The sequence below is a fragment of the Molossus molossus genome, unplaced genomic scaffold, assembly GCF_014108415.1.
Source record: "Molossus molossus isolate mMolMol1 unplaced genomic scaffold, mMolMol1.p scaffold_m16_p_1, whole genome shotgun sequence".
NCBI lineage: Eukaryota > Metazoa > Chordata > Mammalia > Chiroptera > Molossidae > Molossus > Molossus molossus.
In genome coordinates, this window is record NW_023425344.1 from 123511561 (window position 1) to 123519136 (window position 7576).

Genomic DNA, 7576 nt, shown 5'->3' on the forward strand with positions numbered 1-7576 from the left:
GGTTGCAGGTTCTTGCTTTTCATCACTTTAAATATTTCTTGCCACTCCCTTCTGGTCTGCAAAGTTTCTTTTGAGAAATCAGCTGACAGTCTTGTGGGAACTCCCTTGTAGGTAACTAACTACATTTCTCTTGCTGCTTTTAAGATAATCTCTTGAACCTTTTGCATTTTGATGATTATGTGGCTTGGTGTGGGCCTCTTGGAGTTCATCTTGTTTGGGACTTTATACTTCCTGGACTTGTATGTCTGTTTTCTTCACCAAGTTAGGGAAGTTTTCTGCCATTATTGTTTCAAACAGGTATTCCATTTCTTGTTCTCGCTCTTCTCATTCTGGCATCACCAAGATGTGAATGTTGGCACGCTTGAAGTTGTCCCAGAGGCTCCTTACACTATCCTTATTTTTTTGGATTCTTTTTTCTTTTTGCTGTTCTGATTGGGTGTTTTTTGCTTCCTTATATTCCAAATCAATGGATTGCTTCTTGGATTTATGTACTCTACTATTGAATCTGTGTAAATTATTCTTTATTTCAGTTAATGCCTCCTTCATTTCTGACTGTGCATCCATCATTTCTGACTGTTCCTTTTTTATGTTCTTGAGGCCCTCACTAAGTTCATTGATCATGCTTATAAGCAGTATTTTGAACTCACTATCTGTTAGGTTGCTTACCTCCATTTTGCTTAGTTCTTTTCTTGGGGTTTTGTTCTGTTCTTTCATTTGGGACCTGTTTCTTTGTCTTCTCATTTTGGCTGCCTCACTGTTTGTTTCTGTGTATTACTTAATGAGAGGTATGGGGCTATCTGAGACCAGATGCTGCTTGTTTGAAAGGATTTAGGAAAACCTGAAGCAGGATTCAAGACAGGCCAATCGTATGGTTAAGCAACTGGTAACAGCTTGGGTGGGCCTGAAAGTTGGGTGGGGCGGAGCCTCAGGGAATCACCAGGGTGGGGCTACCAGTGTGAGCCAGGTTGCTGGAGTCTGATAGCACTTCTATCCCAGAGAAAGCCCCTTCTCCAGCCCTCACTCTAATGCCAAACAGGTCAGTTCTCTGGTGCCCCTCGAGCTGCCTCCCCTCCAAGCTTAGTGGGAGAGAGTCTGATAAGTCTCTGCGCAGGCCCTTTAAGGAGCCACATCAGCTTCCCTGAGACTCACTTCCCCCTGGTTTTTCCAGCCAGAAGTGATGGGTATTCTATTCCTTGCACTGGAACCATGAGCAGGGTGTCTGGTGTGGAACAGGGACCCCTCAGTCCTCAGGGAGGACCTTCCCAGCCAAGGTGTCCCTCCTGATTTTTATCTGCCACATGTAGGTGTGGGAGCAGCCTGTCCACCTCCGCCCCTCCTACCAGTCTTGATGTGGCTGCTGCTTTAATTATGTAGTTGTAGGACTTCCATTCAGCTTAATTTCAGGCAGTTTTGAATGATAGTTGTTCTGTAGTTTAGTTGTAACTTTGATGTGGTGGTTGGAGGGCACGATACCGTGTTTACCTTCGCTGACATCTTGACTGGAAGTGTAAGGGAATTTTTCATTAAACTGAGAATGCAAGGTTCTTCAAGTAACTGAGACTAATAGCCTCCAGGAAAAAAATAGAGGATAACTGAACCTTTCCTGGGCTTTCAAATCTACCAAGGAATGTAAGACTTGGAAGTGGTGTTTAATGTGACCCTCCAATGCCCATCCACACTCAGTAGGGGGAGCCACAAACAGCAGAAGACCAACACCCACAGGGAAAATTAATCAGGCTCCAAAACCCAGTGAGAGAGTCAAAATGGTGAAACAAAGAAACAAATCCCAAATGAAAGAATAAGAGAACTAAACCAGAGTTGAGATAAATGAAATTCATTTAAGCAAGTTATCAGAGGTAGAATTCAGAGCCATGATCTTGAGGAAGCTCAACATCATGAGTTAGGATATCAACACTATGAGTAAAGATATAGAAATATTGAAAATCAACCAAGTAATACTTCAAAAGTTCATATGGAACCAAAAAAGTCCCTGAATAGCCACAGCAATTTTGAAAAAGAAGGACAAAGAAGGTGGGATCATATTACCAGATATCAGGTTATACTACAAAGTGACTGTATTCAAAACAGCCTGGTACTGGCACAAGAACAGGCATATAGACCAGTGGAACAGAACAAAGAACCCAGAAATGGACCCAAAGCAATATACTCAATTAATATTTCACAAAGGTGGCAAGAACATACAGTGAAGTAAAGACAGCCTCTTTAATAAATAGTGTTGGGAAAATTGGACAGCTACATGCAAGAAAAAAATGAAACTAGACCATCAACTTACACCATACACAAAAAATAAACTCAAAAATGATAAAAGACTTGAATGTGACCCATAAATCCATAAAAATTCTAGAAGAAAATGTAGGCATCAAAATTTCAGACATCATACACAGCAGAATTTTCGCTGATACATCACCTAAGGCAACAGAAACAAATGCGAAAATGAACACATGGGACTACATCAAACTCAAAAGCTTCTGCACAGCAAAAGAAACAACCATCAAAATGGAAAGGCAAACCACTGTATGGGAGAACATCATTGCCAATAATATATCAGATAAGGGGTTAATTTCCAATATATATAGAGTGCTCATACAACTCAACAAAAAGAAAACAAAAAACCCAATTAAAAAATGGGCAGAGGAGCTGAATGGACACCACTCCAAACAGGACATACAAATGGCCAAGAGACATATGAAGAAATGCTCAACATCCCTAATCATCAGAGAGATGCAAATTAAAACAACAATGAGGTATCACCTCACACCTGTCAGAATGGCCTCCATCATCAAACAACAAGTGTTGGCGAGGGTGTGGAGCAAAGGGGACTCTAGTACACTGTGGGTGGGAATGCAGACTGGTGCAGCCACTATAGAAAACAATATGGTGTTACCTCAAAAAACTAAAAATTGAACTTCCCTTTGACCCAGTGATCCCGCTTCTAGGAATATACCCTAAGAAGCCTGAAACACCAATCAGGAGGAATATATGTACCCCCATGTTCATAGCAGCACTATTTACAATAGCTCAGATCTGGAAACAGCCCAAGTGTCCATCCATAGACGAATGGATAAAATAGCCATGGTACATATACACAATGGAGTACTATGCAACTGTAAGAACGAAAGATCTCTTATCCTCTGAGACGACATGGAAGGACCTGGAAAGTAATATCCTAAGTGAAATAAGCCAAGTAGAAACAGAAAAATACCACATGATCTCACTTATATATGGGGTATAATGAACATAACAGTCTGAGGAATATGGTAGACCCAGAAACATGGAAGTAGGGCACAGACTGACATCCCTCAGAAGAGGTGTTGGGGGGTGGGAAAGGACAAATCACAGAACTTATATGCATGTATGCATAACCAATGAACATGGACAACAAAGCCGGGGATGTTGTGGGGGCAATGGGGAGTAAGGTGTCAATGGGGTGAAAAAGAGAAACATCTGTAACAAAAAAAAAATTAAAAATTAAAAAAAAAAATACTCTCAATAATAAATATTTCAAAAAATAAAATAAAATAAATGACAAAAAAAAAATTAAAAAAAGAAAACCAACCAAGTGGAAATGAAGAACGACATAGCAGAAATAAATAACACATTGGAAGAATTAACCAGCATAGTAGAGAAAGCTGAGGCCCAGTTCAGTGAATTAAAAAACAGGGTAGAAAAATCAACCAATCAGAAAATCAAAAGGAAAAAACAAATTAAAAACAAGAAGACAGCTTAAGAGAACTGTGGTACCACTGAAAACATAATAACATCCCCCTCACAGGAGTCTCCAAATTAGAAGAAAATGAGCAAGGGTTAGAAAATATATATGAAGAAATAGTGACAGAAAACTTTCATAACTTGGTGAAGAAAGAAGGCGTTCAAGTTCAAGAAGCACAGAGAACCCAATGAAGAAGAGCACAAACAGACCCACACCAAGAAAAATAATAATTAAAATGCCAAAAATTAGAGGCAAAGAACGAATCCTAAAGACAGCAAGAGATAAGAAACAGGTTACCTACAAAGAAACCTCCATAAGTCTCTTAGCTGACTCCTCAACAGAAACACTACAGGCCAAAATGAAATGGAATGAAGTAATCAAAGTAGTGAAAAACAATGATCTGAATCCAAGACTACTCTACCCAGCAAGGCTATCATTCAAAATAGAAGGTCAAATAAAGAGTTTCTCAGAGGAAAAAAAAAAAAAAAGGCTAATGGAATATATGAGCTCCAAACCAGCACTGTAAGAACTGTTATAAGGACTGCTGTAATTAATAGAAGAAATAGAAAAAAAAATAACCAAAAATGGCAATAAACAAGTACATATCAATAATCACCTTAAATATAAATGGATTGAATGCTCCAATAAAAAGACACAGAGTAGCTGACTAAATAAAAAAGCATGACTCACAGAAATGTTGTTTTGTTTTGTTTTGTTTTTACTATAGATTAGTTATTTAATTAGATTCTTTGAAAAGAAATTAGAACACCACTTTATGAGGATAAAGCCCATTTGTGAGAGCAAACACAGAGCTGAGGAACACTTTGATTTCTGGCAGAATTTGCAAGTCGATGGCTTTCTGGTCAACCTTGTAATGGTCTGTAACCTTGTATTTCTCTTTCTCTGTGTCAAAGATCTCACCCTCCTGGTGCCTGGGCCTGTGCAGCTTCTTCTTCTTGAAGTAAGCATTGGTGAGATGTTTGAGGATTTTCACACTACTGATATCAATTTTGGGGAGGTGGCAATGACAAATTTCTGGTGTGTTCTACACAGAGGAACACGATTAAGGGACAGAGTTTTATTCACAAGTGACAAGCCACTGCTCAGCTGCTTCAGAATAATCACCCTCTTGCCTCTTTGGCACCCAGTGAGGATGAACAGAATGGTCCTGGGAGTCATGCTAGTTTGCAATTTTCTCACATACTGATGGAAAGGTTTCCTTCCATGGCTCCAAAGCTTTCAAGGCACATCTTTAGAAGGATAATATGTAGACATTTTGTGAATATTAACCAAATGGGTACCACCATTCTTGTCACCACCAACTGATTTTGTGAGAGTAGCAAGAACTTTCTCCACCTTTTTCTTTTCAATCCTGGATTTAGCTGCAGAATACTTCCTCTTGTACATGGCCTTTTAGGAATATGTAGCCGACTGGAATATCTGCCAATTATTCTGACTAGGACAGGGTTTTGGCTGCAGTGGGTCTTCCACTGATTAGGCATCTCAGCCTTGAGGTTACCCTTCTTAAACTTGCCACCAACATCAGACTTCTTGGCACCAGGTTTATTCTCCTTAGTATAAGGTTTCTTCTCCTTAGTATCAGGTTTCTTCTTAGTATCTGGCTTCTCAGGTTTTTCCCCCACCATCTTGCAAGAATGGAAAAAGAACTCTACATATATGAAGCTTACCAGAGACCCACCTCACAACAAAAGACTCACATAAGTTGAAAGTGAAGGGATGGAAAAAATACTTTCAAGCAAACAGAAAGGAAAAAAAGCGGGTAGCAATACTCATATCTGATAAATTAGATTTCAAAATGAAGGCCATAAATAGAGACAGAGCCACTACATAATATTGAAAGGATCTATCCAACAGGAAGAAATAACCCTGGTAAACATATATGCACCCAATATAGAAGCACCAACATATATTAAAAATCTTCTGGAGGACTTCAAAGAAGCAATTGATAGCAATACAGTCATAGCAGGGGACTTTAACATCTCAATGACATCACTGGATAGATCCTCTAGACAAAAAAATTAACAAGAAAACAGACACCCTAATTGAAGCACTAGACCAAATGGATTTAATAGATGTCTATAGACAATTACACTACAAAATTGCAGAATTCACATTTTTTTCAAGTCCACATGGGACATTCTCAAAGATGGATCACATGTTAGGACACAAACTAAGTCTCTACAAGTTTAAGAAGATTGAAATCATATTAAGCATCTTCTCAGATCACAATGGCATGAAACTAGAAATTAACAGCAACAAGAACATGCAAAGACATTGGAACACATTGAGGCTAAATAGCATGCTATTGAACAATGAGTTGAGATTAAGCAAGAAATTAAAAACTAAGTGGAAACCAATGAAAACGAACACACAACAACACAAAATCTATAGGATGCATCAAAATCAGTTCTGAGAAAAAAGTTTATACCACTATAGGCCTACTTCAAGAAAAGAGAAAAAATTTCTAATTGACTATCTAACCTCACAACTTAAAGAACTAGAAAGCAAAAAACAAACAAACAAAAACAAAAAACAAACAAACAAACAAAAAAACAGAGCAAGTAGAAGGAAGGAAATAGTAAAGATCAGAGCAGAAATCATTGACATGAAGACCAAAAAACAGTTCAAGGGATCAATGAAACAAAGAGCTGGATTTTTTTTTAAATAAAGAAGATTGATGGACCCTTAGTTAGACTTACCAAGAAACAAAGAGAGAGAACGTAAACACACTAAATCAGAAATGAAAGAGGAGAAGTAATAGCTGACACTACAGGAATACAAACAATTGTTAACAAATACTATGAACATTTATATGTCAACAAATTGGAAAATCTAAGCAAAATGGACAAATTTCTAGAAACACATAGCCTCCCAAAACTGAACTGTGAAAAGACAGAAAACTTGAATAGACCAATAACAATAAAGGAAATTGAAGATGTGATCAAGACTCTCCCAGCAATCAAAAGTCCAGGCCCGGACAGCTTCACAGGGGAGTTTTATCGAACATACAAAGAAGAACTAATGCCCATTCTCCTGAAACAATTTATAAAAATTCAAGAAGAAGAAAGAGCTCCAAACTTGTTTTATGAGGCCAGCATAATTCTAAACCCAACACCAAAAAAACACACTACAAAGAAAGAAAACTGCAGGCCAATATATCTGATGAACATAGATGCCAAAATCCTAAACAAAATATTAGCAAATCGGATTCAGCAATATATCAAAAACAATTATTCACCAGGACTAACTGGGATTCATCTCAGGGATTCAATATTCACAAATCAATAAATGTGATACACCACATATTCAAAATGAAAGATAAAAATTATATGATCATATCAATAGATGCTGAAAGAGCTTTCAACAAAATCCAGCACCCATTTTTTATAAAAATATTCAACAATTTGGGAATAAAGGGATCATATTTTGACATAATAAAGGCCATATATGAAAGACCTACAGCCAACATCATACTCAACAGACAAAAACTAAAATCATTTCTCTTAGAACAGAAACAAGACAAAGATACCCACTTTTGCCATTCTTATTTAACATATTCCTGGAAGTCTTAGCCACAGCAATCGGACATGAAGAAACATTAAAAGGGATCCAAATTGCAAAGGAGGAAGTGAGACTGTCTTTATTTGCAGATGACATGATATTGTACATAGACAAGCCTAAAGACTCCATCAAAAATCTACTAGACTTAATAAATAAATTTGACAAAGTAGCAAGATAGAAAATGTATGTCAAGAAATGATGAACTCACAGAAAGAGAAAATAAAAAAAAAAAATCTTATTTACCATAATGGCAAAAAATATATA

General features: G+C 37.5%; 1 pseudogene; it reads right to left on the reverse strand.

Moving 5' to 3' along the window:
- Positions 1-4490: 4490 nt before the first annotated feature.
- On the reverse strand, positions 4491-5376 carry LOC118616512 (annotated as a pseudogene).
- Positions 5377-7576: the final 2200 nt, after the last annotated feature.